The sequence below is a fragment of the Lontra canadensis genome, unplaced genomic scaffold, assembly GCF_010015895.1.
Source record: "Lontra canadensis isolate GAN:19392208 unplaced genomic scaffold, GSC_riverotter_1.0 scaffold147, whole genome shotgun sequence".
NCBI classification, from domain to species: Eukaryota; Metazoa; Chordata; class Mammalia; order Carnivora; family Mustelidae; genus Lontra; species Lontra canadensis.
Window position 1 is genome coordinate 1,001,651 of NW_022631141.1, and position 18,152 is coordinate 1,019,802.

Consider the following 18,152-nt stretch of genomic DNA (forward strand, 5'->3'; position numbering starts at 1 on the left):
GACCACTCGGGCAGCCAGAGAGCACCGCATCATAAGGGCTACAAGCTTAGGTTCTGTGGGTCAAGTCCACCAGCCCGAGAATCTGAGCTCGTTTTGCCATCTTTCACAATCATTCATCTCCTAAACCTTAATCTCTCCGTTTGTGAAACTGAATAAAAACTGCAGCTACCTCCGGAGTTGCTACGAGGATTATGTTAAATTATAGGGAACAACACTTAGCCGCGCGCCTGACGCACCTCACGGTTCTGCGACCTGCTAGCCTCCTTCCTCCACTGCGCTCATAGGTAAGATGTTTAGAAGAGGCTGGTAATGGAGATGAGAAGGACGGTCTCCTGCATGCCCAGACCTCTCTCCTGTGTACGAAGGAGCTGCACGGTTATGACTGGCTTCCGGGAGACGTACTGACAGAAATTAGAGTCAAGGGGTCCCTGGTGAGCTCCCTGTGAAGAAGGGCGTTTCTACGAAAGCACAGAAAATGGCCAAGGCCAGAGACCCTCACGACAGGGACCACTCGCCGATAAGACCTTCCTTAGTAAAAAGCAGATTCCGTAGTACAAGGCTTCTCTGTTGTGTTGTTTCCTTCCTGGGCCGGACACCAGGACCTTCGCAGGCAGCTCCTGATAGAATCACCTGCAACTCCTTGGGGGTCATCCCTGAGGATCTAGAGGCAAATGTTCCATGGTCATCGGCAAGGACCGGAGAGGAGGGATGTTCCCGAAAATACGAAGAAATCCCTTAGCTGACCCTTCCTCCCACAGTCTGTTCACGCAGGAGGAACACTCAGCTGGTTAACGCTCTCCTTTTATGGATGAAGATTTGGGAGTCCAGAAAAAAGGAAGTGAATTGACTAAGGAGACATCTGGGAGGTCTCCTGACTCTGTCCTGCCTTATTGCTACAACGCATATGATTTTGTTGCGCCTCCCTTTAATTTTTCCTCAGATTTCCGTCTTCCTGTGGGTATCTTACCACTGCGAACACCGCACCAATGACCTTAGGAGACTCTCAGTCTCTTTGGTGAAAGCCACACTGTCCCCCAGCAGCGTGGGGGCCAGGAGGAGCTCGCAGTCCTGAGTCGGATGCCCCGGGGAGGCTGACCTGGGCTGCTCTCGGGAGAATCGCCCGTGCCCTTCCTCCCGGGCCTGGGCGGCGTGGCGCCCTCCTGCTAAGGGGGCTTTGCTGCCCGAGCTCCCCAGGAATCGGCCCAGAGTGCCCCTGAAGAACACGACACTAAGAGTCACCCTCGTCAGCCGCGGGCCCACGGCTCATTTCCCGTGCTTCATTTTCTTTATGTGTAAGATGGGGATAATATTAAGGTCTTGTAAAGAATAAATGACCTGATCCACTAAAAGTGCCTCCTTTCACATGACAAGACCTCAGTGAAAGTGCACCGTTTGCCTTCCCCCTTGACCTCTGTCCCTGAATGCCGGTCACGCTGGGGCTGGGTTAGACCGACCAGCTTTTCCCACAGAGGAGCAAAGTCACCTCATTGACAGTTTTCAACCTCAAGTGCCCCTACGTCGGCCCAGCACAGAACCACACGGAGCCGGCCGCAGAGTGCGTGTGGATGGCGGGGCCGCTCGCGGAGCCCCCACCTTCCTCCAGAACCACCTGGAGCGCGACCCGGCACGGAGCTGCCCAGCGGCTGTCCGCAAGAGGACGTCAGAGTAACGGGTTAGAAATCTCTGCCTTTCAGAGCAGGGCTCGGCCCCAAACCGTGTCGCCGGGCTCACTACGCCCCCACGGGAGGATGCGACGTTCCGGCGAGAAAGCCAGAGCGTGTCCCTTCGGGGGGGAGGACGCTCCCACGGGGCGCGGCCCGCGGAAGGGAAGTGGAGGGGGAAGACGGGGAAGGTCCGGGTCACCGTGGTCTCCCTCTGTGGTCTCCTTCTTCCCCCAGCGAGTGGAACTAAGACACGAAATGCAGCAGGAAGCCCGCGTCCTACGCGCACCTCACGAAGCTGACACGGGGCGGGGGACACGCGTGCTGTCAGCCGACTGTGTCTTCTCCGGCTCCTGCTCTCCAGCCGCAAGGTCAGCATGCAAGGTGGGGACGGTGACGCAGAGACGTCCGTGATCTCGAGTCCGCAGCCTGGCTGGACGAGAAGAGCCGGGCTTTGGAAAGACACTCGGCCGCCGCCCTCAGCTAAGCCCCCTGCAGACTGTGTGGCTTCGGGCAAGTCATGTAGGTTCAGCTTCCTCATCCGCAAACAACTGTTGGGAGGACTAGATAAGACGATGCTGGGAACTGCGCCGGGCCCGTTAGCAGGCTGTCCGCGAATGTGGTTCTCGTCCTTTCCTAACACCCACGGCACTGACTCCCAACACTGCTTTCCTTGTTGAAAGAAACAGATCTCCTCCCATGAAATTTTAATACCAGAGACATACTATGTATTTATCGGTTCTACAGTTATCCATCCTTTATACATGAAAATGAAGATGTTTTTCCGCCCACCGACCAATTTTCACCCACTTGGGGGAGATACGGCGCCCACTGAGAGTGTATGGCCTGTGGTAGCATGAACCCCATGGGGCTGGTCAGTAACTGACCAAAGGGACCGGTTCTGCCTGGTCCGACGTGGCGTATCACAGGCGGATGATACAAGGCATGGCCTCCAGGAGACGTGTGTGAAGCCAAGAGACCTGGATCACTGAGACTGCGGAAGGCAAATCTGTCCAACTTTGTGTCAGTAGAAAGTCGTGACCGTCACACAAACCACTGACCAGCAGTATCGTGGGTTAGATCAACCGAGAGAAAACAAATCAGCGGATGGAGACTCAACTGGAGAGAATGCACACAGTTCTCCTAAAGAGTGAGGCAAGATAATTTTTAAACCACGACATTATTCTTTCTCTGTCTCTCTCCTGTCCCTCAGGCCGCACTCACACAGCTCACCAGCTCCACGGTTCTTGCCTCAACTTCTGTGCCACCGAGCACACTAACCTCGTTCTGACTTCTTTCCGTGAACCGGAATACACTGAAATGGCTATGGGTTCGGGAAAGCGGGATGTTTTCTACACGGAGCCAATGCTGGAAGTGGAGGGGAGGGTCCGTGGGTTCCAGGTGCCAGGCAAAGCCGGGCCGCACGCCATGGCAGCCCTGTAAGGCCGTGCTGGGACCGCAGAACCATCGTGAGGGGCAGCAGGCAGATGGGATCAGGGCCTGGGGCTTCTAGCTCCTCCAAAGGGGGCCCTGGCCATGGAAGCGACATGTGGCAGAGGTGAAAGCGCGTGCAGCCTCCGTGACTCAATATGAAGACCACGGAAGGCAAGCACGGTTGAAGCTTAGCTTCTCACCAGCCCACTGAGCTCTGATTTCAGGCTAAATGTTTTAAAAATGCATCCTATCTGGCACAGCTGGACTGAGATTCATACATGTTCCATATACAGGCTAGTTAACATGGTCCTTTCTACATAGCAGGTGTGCTCTATCATCAACATCATTAATACTCATATAGTTTAAATTTAATTTTCTAAATGTTTTATCTAACTTTTCCAGAAAACATATCTATTTTATAAATTAGCAATCGTCATGGACCCTTTTTCAGCCTCAGAGAACACGAAGAGATAGTATTACGAAGCCATCAATAAATGGGTGTTTGGTATTAAAGGAATTTAAATAAAAACACGGAGGGGACATTCCCGGACCTAGTGTAGACACAGGCTCACAGGTCTGCAGCAACGAGTCCCTTTTCTATGCCTGTCCTTAAATCCGGGGTGATCTAAGGCAAACTTGTGAAATATTTAAAGGCCTGCCCACTCCAGTTCCTGAGCCTTTTCCAGCCCCCAAAATTAGAGCCCCCAGAAGCCTGTCTCACTCTCAGCTGCCTTTCAACAAATTTTTCTACCGGGTATTGTTCAATGACGCCTGAAGAAGCTACCAATACTGTGGACATTTTTGCAGCCACAGAGCACTCTAAAAGACACGAAGAACTTCACAACATTGACCTAAGGCTCTCCACTGGAGAGGTGTGCGGTCCTAACCTGTCTTTACCAGAAGACTCGGAATCAGCGTCACTAGCTTGCGAGGGAGACCGTTTTGGGGCAAGAGCTCTCACTGGGATATGCCAGGGTCTTGACCAGAAGTAAACTGTGTGGGGCCGCGCTGGACAATCACACAGGCCCACGCAGAGGAAGACAAGTGGGGCCTGTAGGGAAGGGAAAGCACGAACCAGCAGCAGCACACACATGCACGCGCGTGCGCACACACACACACACGCACAACCAGACACCAAATGAAGCCACCTGGGTACGGATTCACGAAATTGGAAGGGGGACACTCTCTGTGCACACCAGCTACCTCATGTGTCTGAGACAAGTACAGATAAAGGAGAGAGGCCTTTCCTCAGCCCCAAGAAAATTCACAAACCCAAGTTTCACATCTCAGTTTCACTATGAATAATAAGCTCTTGGGATTTCCAGCCCGAGATGCCCTGGATCCCCTCTGCGGAGACAGCAAAGAACTTCCTCCTTACTAACACCAGCTCCATCAGATGATTACTAAGCCCTGCGAGGAAGCATGAGTCATGCTTAGAATTCATTTTACAAATGGAAAATATCTCCTAGTGAGTGACAGCAGTGCCCAATCAACCGTGTTTTAAACATAAGTCAAGGAAGTTCAGAGAGCTCCTGAAGTGTCTGGTCAAGTTCTTGTCTGCTTCGGGAAAGACTCTGATCCTACTTTTCATCAGTCCCAGGGCAGCTGGTCTTCCAGGACGCATCCGTGTGTTCTGGAAACACGACTCCCACGAAGCCGACACCTTTGCTTCAAGCCCTCCGCAAACCTCTAGCAGACTCTGTGCTTCTTGCTTCCATGTCTCAGGCTGAAGAGATTGTTTTCCTTCTGACTTCTTTCCTAGGGTCTGATACACTCAAGGACACCAAAATATGTCATCCTAAAATATGTCTCTTTGGCATAAAAAACTGAGCTGGAGACAATTAAGAAACAGCAAAGGCAGAAAAAGCTCCCCCTTTTCGGCCTAAAGGCAAGACGTAAATTCTCCTTTTACCAGAGTCAGACCGGAGGAGTGCATGAACAAATCTCACTTCATTAATGTCCTCCCGTGTGCTTACCGTCCCTCAGTCTGCTGCTCTCGGAAGCCCAAGACTGCTTTGCTCTGTCTCGCCCTCTGCAAACGCATTGCTCTCTGCTGAACACGGACTACAAGTGGGAGCTCTGAGCAGCCATTCTGAGTTACTTTTCTTTTAGGATTTTCCTGCATGATGTGGGCTGCACGCAGTTCATGGTTTTTCTCTTGTTAATCTGTCTTTGTGTTAAAGAGCTCTGGCTGAACCCCTAAGGTGGGTGGGGGTCAAGTTCTGCCTCCCTTACAGCACAAACGTAGTGAGTTGTTTCCTCCCGACTTCAAAGCCCCTCCGCTGGTGCCATATCCTTGCTGAGTCTGCCCAAGCACGGTGCCCAACACAGACGCCGTGACTTCTGTGCCCTCCCCCTCCAGTTTCTGCACACGGTGAATTCAGTGGCTCCTGGAATGTGACAGAGAGAAAGAGAACCACCACCTGGAATGAAAATAAGCAAATGTTTCTCTTTTTCTGACGATGAAATTTAAACTATTTTCTCTGATTTATATAATAATGCTGGAACTACATAAAGCATAAAACACTGGAACTACAAAAGACGTCTGGAGAAGAGTAAGGGGTCAACCATGCGAAGCAAGAAGCACGACTATCAGCTACTATTCCAGGCATGAGATGGTCACCACGGAGGTCAGTTCCCCTCGGAGTCTCTCCGTGCATAAACCCACATTCAGCGAACTTTAGAGAAATGAGTTCTTTCATGCAGTTGGTATCACGGACGCCTTCCTTTGTCAACAGGGGGGTCTTGTTCGTTAGCCCATTTGTCCGACACGGATCCCTTTCATGCCTTCTCTCTCCAGTGAATAACTCACCTTGTCCTTCCCTCTGGTTTCTGTCATTAACAATCTAGATGCCATACCGTCTTCCATGTTTTTCCTTCTTGCTCATATTTATTGTTACAAAATAAAATTCAGTGAACTAAACGTGAAGCTCTACTCGGCTTTACTGAACAACTCGCGAGTCAGGCATCCTGTCTAACAAGGACAGGGGAGCACTATCGAGCTGCTTTAAAAAAAAGGTTTTTTTTAAAGGCAGAGAAGGAGTAGGGAAAAAAGGAAATTATTAGCAAAGAATGCATTGTTTTAGGCAAGGTTGCTCTCTAAAGGGAAAAGGAAGGGTCTATGAACGGACGACCTCCTAGTGTTAACCAGGATGTTCCAGATTGGCTGGTTAGAGATTACATTCCTGGGGGAGCTGAAACTGTAACAAGTGAGATACTAAGTCTTGGTTTACTGCGTGAGGATTTAACATAAGTGATGCCATTGTGGACCACTGGCTTTCTTTTTTTTTTATTTTCAGCGTAACAGTATTCATTGTTTTGCACCACACCCAATGCTCCATGCAGTCCGTGCCCTCTCCAATACCCACCACCTGGTTCCCCCAACCTCCCACCCCCGCCCCTTCGAACCCCTCAGATTGTTTTTCAGAGTCCACAGTCTCTCACGGCTCACCTCCCCTTCCAATTTCCCCCAACTCCCTTCTCCTCTCCATCTCCCCTTGTCCTCCATGCTTTTTGTTATGCTCCACAAATAAGAGAAACCCTATGATAATTGACTCCCTCTGCTTGACTTATTTCACTCAGCATCATCTCTTCCAGTCCCGTCCAAGTTGCTACAAAAGTTGGGGATTCATCCTTTCTGATGGAGGCATCACACTTTTTAACAGTACACACACACACACACACACACACTCTCACACACTCACACTCACACTCCTGAAATGGGGAAGGAAGTTTGTCTGATTTGTTCCACAAAGTGGAATCACATTACATACATTTCTCTGATTCCTGCTTTTCTCACTAATGATCACTACATAGGAAGACCTCCAAGTCATCCAATATATGTTCAACCTGCTCTTTAAAAATCCTGTTTTATATTCCAAAGTTTAGCTATACCACAATTTCCTTACTGTCTTTTTAAATGGTAGCTGAATTAACAAGATTTTTAAAATTTAAATTCAGCTAGCCCACCTGCAGTACGTCACTGCTTTCAGACGGAGTGTGCAGCAGTCCAGCAGCTGCGTGTAACGCCCAGAGCTCATCACATCACGCGCCCTCCTTCCGCCCGTCACCCGGTTACCCCAGCCCTCACCCCCTCCCTTCTGAGACCCTCAGTTTGGTTCCCGGAGTCCAGAGTCTCTCACGGTTTGTCTCCCTCCCTGATTTCTCCCCCTTCAGTCTTCCCTCCTTCCCCTGCGGTCCTCTGCTCTATTCCTTATGTTCCATCTGTGAGTGACTCCATAGGATACTTGTTCTCTGCCTGACTGGCTTCACTCTGCACAATCCCGTCCAGTCCCATCCCTGTCCATGCAGATGGTGGGCATTCTCCTTTCTGAGAATGTTCCATCATATATACGGGCCATGTCTTCTTTATCCATTCATGTGCTGAAGGGCATCTTGGAGCTTTCCTCCGTAGGGGGCAGGTCCCCTTCGGATCACTATTTTTGTATCTTTAGGGTAAATACCCAGTAGTGCGATTGCTGGGTCATGGGTAGCTCTATTTTCAACTTCTTGAGGAACCTCCATGCTGTTTTCCAGAGCGGCTGCACCAGCTTGCATTCCCACCAACAGTGTAGGAGGGATCTCCTTTCTCCTTCCCTTCTCCGCATCCTCGCCAACATTTGTTATACGAAAATTTTCAAGGCTTTATCGGTGGGTGTGTGCCGTGTTTCCAGCGTTCACCTCCACGGCATTGAGGGGAATCTTAAGTCCACTCTACCACAGCACTTTTCTTTCCTCATCTTTGCAGATTTGTTAAAGTGATTTTATGTTCTACTCTATACTGTGGACTAGTGACTTTAGAATGGTGGTTCAGAACCTTTGGAGATTATGAGTGTCTTCAAAGATGTCATGAGAGTGATAAAACCTTCCTTAAAAATGTACTTACATCCAAAAGATTGCTTATAATTTTAATGGCCCTGGGCCCAGGTGAGGAATTCTAGAAATTGAGAAAGATCCTGTGCAGCAAAGATGATTCCGTCACAGTCGTAACATCCCCTCGATCTCCAGACTTCTTCCTTGTAACGGTGGCCTGTGACAGGTGACGCCTCAGGACAGAACGGGAGGCACCTGAGAAGCGGCCATACCCCTCTCTGTGGAAGAGGAACACACGTCCCAGGGCACTGGGCCAATGTCCCTACGCGTCCCCGCTGGTGGGTGCTTGGAGGCTTTAGCAGGTGATGGTGGCCTTCCATGCGACCTACCGCTCACTCCTCCCTTAGTGTCCTAAACTTGCCACCTGTCATCGTTCTTGTTATCTCCGCTCTCATTTTTACAGAGAGAAGGGGTGTAATGATTTCTTAGAACCAGATCTTTTTTTTTTTTAAGATTTTATTCATTTGACAGACAGAGATCACAAGTAGGCAGAGAGGCAGGCAGCAGAGAGAGGAGGAAGCAGGCTCCCCGCTGAGCAGAGAGCCCGATGCGGGGCTCGATCCCAAGACCCCGAGATCATGACCTGAGCCGAAGGCAGCGGCTTGACCCACTGAGCCACCCCGGCGCCCCTAGAACCAGATCTTTGAATGCTGTGTAGGGGACAAGGGCAGGCCACCCTGAGAATGGCCGCTTTGGCAGGGAGATTATTTTCAGCTGGAAAGTCAAGGCCGAAAGGAAGAAACTTTACCTTCCCCAACTGCCCAAGAGAATGCAGAGGGTCTGCTCCAGGAAGAGAGAGAACTGCATTGTGATATGAACAGCTTAATGCGGACAGGGAGGAACCGCAAGGCCTGTCTGCCCGAAGTCCTCTCTTTGTCCCATTGCTTCTGAGCGCCCGCAAACATCTGTTAATCGACATTTGCTTTTTTTCAACTTCCTGTGAATTTTGTTCTTTCCCTTTGAAGGCCTCACCCCTACCACCCCACTGACACCTCCTTGTACTTGACTGCCTGTAGAATCTCCTGTTTGTGGGGTTCCCCACACGTATGAAATTAAATTGTATTTTCTCCTGTGAACCTGTCTCATGTCAATCTGATCTGTAGTTCAGTTAGAAGAATCGAAATTTTTCCTCCCCCACAGATGCATGCAATCTGACTTCCCCAAACTGTTTATGCTTTCCTCTTGGCTAGAGTTCTTTTATAAATTTAATTTTATTTATTTGAGAGAGAGAGAGAAAGAGAGACAGAGACAGAGAGAGAGAGCACAAGCAGGGGGAGCAGCAGAGGGAGAGGGAGAAGGAGGCTCCCTGCTGAGCAGAGAGCCCAATGTGGGGCTTGATCCCAGGACTCTGGGACCATGACCTGAACAGAAGGCAGATGCTTACCTGACTGAACCACCCAGGTGCCCCTTGGTTGGCATTCTAGTGGCAAAAATCAGTCCCAAACCCCAGCCAAGAGCTGCTGCCTTCACTCTCCTGTCCCCACCGACACAGGACGGGAAAAATAGTTGTAGCGTATGCCCAGATTGATGGATGAGAAGGCAGGAGCCTTCAAGAGACCAGCCCCTGTTTCTGTAGTGACAATAAACAAATGGGCTGGAGACGTTGAGGTCAGAGAATCACACTTTCCTACATCTGTTTCCCCTTCATGTGACCCTAAAGAGGTAAAGGTCAGCCCAAGGCTGTAAGGCACTGGGCATAGACAAGGTCAGGGTCCTACTGAGCCGAGACGGGAACCTTATAACCCAATGACACATGTGGTATCACCTTTGGAGTATCTTTTGCATTTAAACATTACATAATTTTAAATAACAAATTCCCTGTGTTTACGTCACAAGTTGATGGGATCATTACTTTATATTGAAGTGAAGGGAGGGAAAAATTCCTCCTCTGAGTTTCAAGCTCTTCCAGCTGGATGAAGAAGTAAATTTACATGACGCAAATTAACGGGAAAAAAAAACACCAAAGTTTATTACGTGCACACGGAGCCCCGTTACGAGACCGAGACCTGAAGACATGACCCGGGCGGGGAGCTGTTACACTTTCGAGGCAGAGAGCGCACGGAGCTGTGAGGCACTGGCGGGACAAAGGAAACGTGACTCTGGGAGCTTCGGCTGCTAAGGAATCGTAAACAGACTTGGGCAGGCAGAGCCCGGTAGTAACAGGTCACAAGGGCGGTGGACACGGCCTTCTCAGCTCTAAATGCCCCATCTCCGGTGATGAGGACGTGTCTTTACCTCCTGGCACAGGGAGGGCCCCTTTCACCTGAATGTTCACCGCCTGCTTTCAGGGAGAGAGCGGTCGGTCTCGGTGCCCCTCCTGCCCAGGCTGGCTCCTGAATGACTTTCATCTATAATCAACATGCACAAGCGGCCCCTACATAAGAAACACGTCACAGAAAATACACGCTGCTGGGTCTACAGTGGCACAGAAGTCACGGAGACCACAACCTCCTCGTCCCAAGGAGATGAGCTGTCAGTGGGGGACACTGACCCCGTCATGTATGATGTGGAGGAAATCCCTCTGGTCACACCGTGTGAGCCCACCAGTCTGCAGCTTCGGGCCAAGGCTATCTGTGACATTAAGAAGGCACGGAAGAGCAGAGAAGATGAAGGCCACGATGGGTCCTCCAGGAAGGAAGGGAGGAACCGGGAAGGCTTCAGAGCTAAGGACTGTGCAAATTCTATCACTGTGTGAACCTGGATCGGGTTAGCTCAGGCACCAAGCGCAGGCGAGCGGAAAACTCAGGGAAAACCATCTCAAGAAAAGCAAATTAATGTGACACACTGCCAACAGCAGACGATCCCGCTTCCCCCCAAACCCCATGTCAGAAGACGACACACATGAAAACAGCCATTGATTCGATTTTCATGAGTCAAACCAGCATTCCTGTAAGACTAGCACCAAAAAGTAACCCCAAATTCCCTGCTCTACTCACACCATGGGAAAGTCCACTGTCTGGATATATCGTATTGCTGTATTTTGACTTATTCCCTCTATTTTTCTGTGGGGAAATCTGCACAGTGAGCACATACTATAATTTCAGCTTTCCTTGTTGTCATTGGCATCCGGGTGGCCGCGCCTGGCTGGCCTTCAGTAATGACAGGGAACCCTTCACATTTTCCTTGTGCTCATGAGTGCCAGCGCCTGGCGCCCCTCCTGCTTTCCGGTCTTTGGCATATGTGTCCCAGGAGCATCTCCCTTTGACCTCACTGGGTGCTCAGACCCGGGCATGTCTGGGAGGGTGTGAAAGGGGACATTTCTGGAGAAAGTGAGGATGGGATATTTGTGCACCAGACCAGCCCCTGCACACATCACCTTGTTCACGCGTGGAATGGCTCTGGGACGCTGATGGTACTCCCATCTTGCAGAGGAGCTCCGTGAAGCTCGGAGACTGAATAATCTGCCAGCAGCGAACCAGCTCGTGCGGGAAGTGGAACTGGAAGGTGACATGTCCACAGTCACTGACTCCCAAGTCGGAAGCCAGGAAGGAGCTCCTCACCGACCATACCCACGGCCTGTCCCCAGGCAGCCACCATTCTCCTTGTCAGAGAAACAGAGAAGGGTCTTCCTGGTTGTTTCGTTCTTGTTCTTTTTGAGAAGACCCTGTATCTGCAGCAATTTTGCTCTTAAATAATATTTGTATTGCTGATTAACAGATACACAAAAAGTGTCCAAATTATAAATCTCGAATTACTGATCTCAGAGTATTTTCACAAAGTGGACACTTGTGTAAACCAGTGTTACACAAGTGGGCCATTTTATTTATTTAGTGGTTTTTTTTTTCTTCAGGAGTTTCTGAAATTTTCTGTGGTTTTTCTAGCTATTTGACTACTAATGGAATTTTTTATTAGAGGATGTCTCTTCAGAGTGAGGCTAATTCCCAATTTTCATCATTAAGGAACTGGCCTGCTCACATCTGGCACCAACCAGAAACTAGCCATTGCATAATGAAGGGTTTTTACGCCTCCATCCAAAGCAACTGTTTTCTTTCTTCACTGGCCAAAAAGAAGCCGGCTCACAGCTTGGGTTGCAGCCCTGAACACATATGCCTGCATGTGGCAATTAAAGGAATTGTCTACTCTTGGAAAATTCCGCAAAGGACTTTTTAACTTTCCTCGACTGCTCTCCCAGCCTGAATCTGCCCGTTCTCTCCATGGGACCGCGCGGCGGCCGCCCGAGCAGAAGCTAGAGGAGGGCCAGCGGTCTGCTGCTGTGCTCAGAGATTCACCTGCCACCTCGGAAATACAGAGCTGCAATTCGGGCAGCACAGTCCCGACAGAAACCCAGTCACGTCCCACTGCAGGGCGAAAGCTAGGGGCTTGGGGGGCAATTACACGAGTTGGAAGGAAGAAGGTGTTCCGACGGTGCTAGCGTGCTGTGCTGCCGGGATCGACGTGGACGGGCGACTCGTTCTACCTCCCGAGAGTCTGCAAGCCCCGCCCTGTGATCAGGAAGTCTGCTCTCGCACTGACTTCTCCAGAAATCACGGGGACAGCAGCCGTCTTGCACAGTCCGGAGGTTACAGTGCAGCTGACCTGAGGACAGGGAAGTGACTTCTCTGCTGTGGGGCTCTAGAGAGGCTGCATCCTGTCCAGTCCTCACCCTCACCCACAGACCAGTGCTGGGAGGAGACCAGCACCTGATAAATATTTGATGAAGGAACAGATGACAGTAGGCCACCTCCGTTCGTCCAATCTCAAAATCTTCCATTTCCTTAACAGTTTATTAACCTTTAGGTCAGCAGACCGTGTCCCCCTGCTTCGCGTCCCACTCTCCATCCCCTCAAATCCATTTCCAGGTCCTGCCACCACGCCTCCTACTTCCTTATCCCATTGCTCTGCCGGCACGCTTGTGATTTTACACCCAGAGCTTGAACCCTCATCTAATTGGTCTTTTGAGTCCACTCCCTATGCAAGACACGTTGTTGCCAGAAAGCTCCTACATTCTCCTTTTTACGTAGTATCCCCTTTCTCAAAAATTAATGTAAAAACTAAAAGGAGCTACTTCAGTATCCCCTGATTCAGGGGATTACAAATGATTTTCACTTCCTTCTTAGCATGCTGTCATAGTTTCCAAATTTTCTAGAATAAAAATTTTAATTCAAAATTTCCATGGATATTGTTTTTTAAAAACATAATATTCTTCATCCATTAATTATGTATTTACTGACAGTGTGTGAGGTATGGTTTCAGGTTCTCGGGACATGGTTCTCGCTCTCAAGGAGCCCACAGTGTAATGGGGGAGAAAGGAGTAAACAGATCCTTGCAATCAACTGAGAAAGATACGTCCTGGGGGAGCCACCCCTGGGGGCCTGTGGGGATCAGGCGATCACTGTGTCATTTTGGAGCCTGCGAGGGTCATGTAGCCTCTCCTCTGGGTCAGGAGAGGCTTCCCAGAGGAAGTGTAAGGGGGGTCTTAGACCGGGTGAGACTATAGAGGGAAAGCAGGGGGTGAAGGAAGTGAAGGGGGAAGAGAATGTGCGAAGCCCAAGAGAATGGTGGGAGCAGAGGGGTGTGTGTGTGTGTGCGTGCGCGTGCACGTGTGCGTGCGTGTGTGTGGGGGGCGTGTGTGTGCGTGCGCGATGGCAGGGAGGACATCTGACATGGAACTGGGGAGGGAAGCCGGGCCCTGGGTTTCTACAGTTCCAGTTCAGTCCTGAGGTTACCAGCTGGATGTGGAGGGTGTGAGCCAGGGCAAGACGGGGTTGATGTTTATTTACATATGTATGTACGTGTGTGTTATTTCCATCATGTCCAGTTAGCCGACATATAGGAAGTACATCATTGATTTTTGATGTAGTGTTCGCCTTCTAACATCCAGGGCTCAGAAATGCCCTTTGGCCCATGTAGAACACAGGAGAGAGAGGTGAAGCTGTAGGCTAGTTTGCTGAAGGCAGATTTCTTTGTCATTCGAAGTATCAGTTGTTTTCTTATACACTAATGATGAAAATACAGAAAGGGAAATTAGAGAATTGATTCCATTTACTATAGCACCTGGAACCAAAGATACCTGGGAATAAACCTAACCAAAGAGGTAAAGGATCTGTACTCGAGGAACTACAGAACACTCATGAAAGAAATTGAAGAAGACACAAAAAGATGGAAGAGCATTCCATGCTCTTGGATCAGAAGAATAAATATTGTTAAAATGTCTATACTGCCCAGAGCAATCTTTTTTTTTTTTTTTAACATTTTACTTATTTACTTGAGAGAGAGAGAGCATGAGAGGGGAGAGGTCAGAGGGAGAAGCAGACTCCCTGCTGAGCAAGGAGCCCAATGTGGGACTCGATCCCAGCACTCCAAGATCACAACTTGAGCCAAAGGCAGTTGCTCAACCAACTGAGCCACCCAGGCGCCCCGAGAGCAATCTACACTTTCAATGCTATCCCAATCAAAATTCCACGGCATTTTTCCAAAAGAGCTGGAACAAACAATCCTAAAATGTGTATGGAACCAGAAGAGACCCTGAATTGCTAAGGAAATGTTGAAAAACAAAAATAAAACCAGGGGCATCACGTTAGCTGATTTCAAGCTTTACTACAAAGCTGTGATCACCAAGACAGCATGGTACTGGCATAAAAACAGACACATAGACCAGTGGAACAGAGTAGAGAGCCCAGATATGGACCCTCAACTCTATGGTCAATTAATCTTCAACAAAACAGGAAAAAATATACAGTGGAAAAAAGACAGTCTCTTCAATGAATGGTGCTGGGAAAACTGGGCAGCTATATGTAGAAGAATGAAACTCGACCATTCTCTTACACAAAGATAAACTCGAAATGGATAAAAGACCTCAAAATGAGACAGGAATCCATCAGAATCCTAGAGGAGAACATAGGCAGTAATCTCTTCGATATCAGCCACAGCAACTTCTTTCAAGATATGTCTCCAAAGGCAAAGGAAACAAAAGACAAAATAAACTTTTGGGACTTCATCAAGATCAAAAGCTTCTGCACAGCAAAGGAAACAGTCAAGAAAACAAAGAGGCAACCCACGGAATGGGAGAAGATATTTGCAAATGACAGTACAGACAAAAGGTTGATATCCAGGATCTATAAAGAACTCCTCATACTCAACACACACAAAACAGATAATCATATCAAAAAATGGGCAGAAGATATGAACAGACACTTCTCCAATGAAGACATACAAATGGCTATCAGACACATGAAAAAATGTTCATCATCACTAGCCATCAGGGAGATTCAAATTAAAACCACATGGAGATACCACCTTACACCAGTTAGAATGGCCAAAATTAGCAAGACAGGAAACAACATGTGTCTAAAGGCAAAGGAAACAAAAGCAAAAATGAACGTTGGGGACTTCATCAAGATCAAAATCTTCTCACAGCAAAGGAAACAGTCAACAAAACAAAGAGGCAACCCATGGGATGCGAGGAGATATTTGCAAATGACAGTACAGACAAAAGGTTGATATCCAGGATCTATAAAGAACTCCTTAAACTCCACACACAAAACAGAAAATCATGTCAAAAAATGGGCAGAAGATATGAACAGACACTTCTCCAAAGAAGACCTGCAAATGGCTAACAGACACATGAAAAAATGTTCATCATCATTAGCCATCAGGGAGATTCAAATCAAAACCACATTGAGATACCACCTTGTACCAGTTAGAATGGCCAAAATCAACAGGACCATAAAAAACAAGTGTTGGAGAGGATATGGAGAAAGGGAAACCCTCTTACACTGTTGGTGGGAATGCAAGGTGGTGCAGCCTCTTTGGAGAACAGTGTGGAGATTCCTTAAGAAATTAAAAATAGAGCTTCCCTATGACCCTGCAATTGCACTACTGGGTATTTACCCCAAAGATACTGATGTAGTCAAAAGAAGGGGCACCTGCACCCAAATGTTCATAGCAGCAATGGCCAAGGTCAGCAAACTGTGGAAAGAACCAAGATGCCCTTCAACGGACAAATGGATAAGGAAGATGTGGTCCATATACACTATGGAGTATTATGCCTCCATCAGAAAGGATGATTACCCAACTTTTGTAGCAACATGGACAGGACTGGAGGAGATTATGCTGAGTGAAATAAGTCAAGCAGAGAGAGTCAATTATCATATGGTTTCACTTATTTGTGGAGCATAAGGAATAACATGGAGGATGTGGGGAGATAGAGAGAAGTGAGTTGGGGGAAATGGGAGGCGGAGATGAACCATGAGAGACTGTGAACTCTGAGAAACAAACTGAAGGTTATGGAGGGGAGTGGGTGAGGGGATGGGTGAGCCCGGTGGTGGGTATTAAGGAGGGCACGGATTGCATGGAGCACTGGGTGTGGTGCATAAACAATGAAGCTTGGAACACTGAAAAAATAAAATTAAATTTAAAAAAAAAGTATGACCTAGACATCTCCAGGATCGGCCCCTCCCTCCTTTTACAGCACCCCCCCAGGGTATTAAATACGCACCCTGCAGAGGGGTGGGTGTGGCCAGATTATTTCCTGGGGGAAGCTTCTTTTCTACTTCGATGAAATTCCTCTTGGAGAATCCCTCTATTAGCTCAAATATACTCCCTCTTCAAGGCTGATTCCTACATGTTAACCAAAGCTTTTGTCAGTTTTTCGTGCAACAGGAAGCAAGCTCGTCGGGTTCTTTTCCGTGATTTGGTAGATCCTGTTTGGCAGCTTTAATCCTCTTTTGTCCCAGCCAGAGCCACGATGTGGCGGGGATGGAGACCAGAGGTTTGGGACTGGAGAGGGAAGGCTGCAGGCCACCAAGGCAAAGGGCGAGTTCCCGAAGTGCTAGCAGTGTAGGGGGCTGCGGAGCTGATCGTCTGGAACACCCGCTCCGGGCTCCCAAGCCGTGGCCCCACACCAGCAGCGGCAGCCTGTCCTGGGGATTTGCTAGACCGGCGGGATTTTGGCTCCTTCCCCAGACCTTCCTGATGGGAACCTCCAGGGAGGGGTCCTGCAGCGGTGCTCTGGGGCCCACCGCTCTGGAGTTTAAAGGGGGCATCTGTGAGGATTCACGTAAAAATCCTAGTCTAGTTTCTTCTCTTTTCTGTCCCTTCATGGTCTCTCGCTGCAAAGGCAAAACCTGACAAAAATCAGGCCTGTCAGAGACCTTCGAACGGCTGCACTAAGGGAGGTGCTTCTAGAAGCCCCATTCCGAAACGGAAAAGGAAACGCTGCCGCGCCCGGTGGCGTCCCAGCTCCCTTGCAGGAACGCACACACACAGATGAGCCTGGACCTGCCACGGCCGAGGCCTGCCCGGCCTGTGCGTGCACGTGTGTGTGCGCGTGTGCACGTGGGTACCTGCGCGCATGTGTGCACGTGTGTGTGCACGTGTGTGTGCGCGCGTGTGCGCGTGTGCACGTGGGTACCTGCGCGCATGTGTGCACGTGTGTGTGCGCACGTGTGTGTGTGCGCGTGTGCACGTGTGTGTGCCTGCGTGTGTGCACGCTGGGAGCGAGAGGGCATGGAGAGTGAGGAAGACTGGAAGCGAGCCACCGTGGGAGACCACAGTCAGACAGCACGAAGGGGCCCCTATCAACAGACCAGCCTGGAGAAAAGGCACGAAGCTTCCCTCATCGGCGCCTGATCCTCAGAGACACAAAAGTGCATTGCAGGTCCCCAGGAGGTCAGAGCTGGCTTTTTTCTGGTGGCTTCGCTGTGATGGGAAAGGGGCACCTGCCTCCTGGTTACTCTCGATCTTAGTCAAAGTGCTACGGGGCATCCAACTTCATCCCCTGGGTGTGTTTCAAGGATTTCTCTGAGGGTGCTGCTCCCTTTGCTTCTGCCTGAACCTCCCACCTGCTCAAAGGAGCAGCCGCCTCTACCCAGACCTTCCTCGGGCCAGGCTGGCACCCGCACACCGCTTTCCCCTACTCAGCGTCCATCGAGCTTGCTTTGCTCCCAACAATGAACCTGGTCCTTGAGAGGTTTCCAAAGGGGTGGGAGACACCCGCCCTCAGCTTACCACCTGGTTAAGGACATGAGACCCAGAGCAAACAACACAACAGCAACAGTACGGACAGCAGACCATCTGCAGAGAAGCCGCAGGACCTCCACAGCAGAGGCGGCTGTGAGCCGAGTCAGGTCCACCCACTGCTCCCCTACAGCCTCAGGCTGAGAACAGTTTTCCATTTTAAAATGGCAAAAAAAGGGGCGCCTGGGTGGCTCAGTGGGTTAAGCTGCTGCCTTCGGCTCCGGTCAT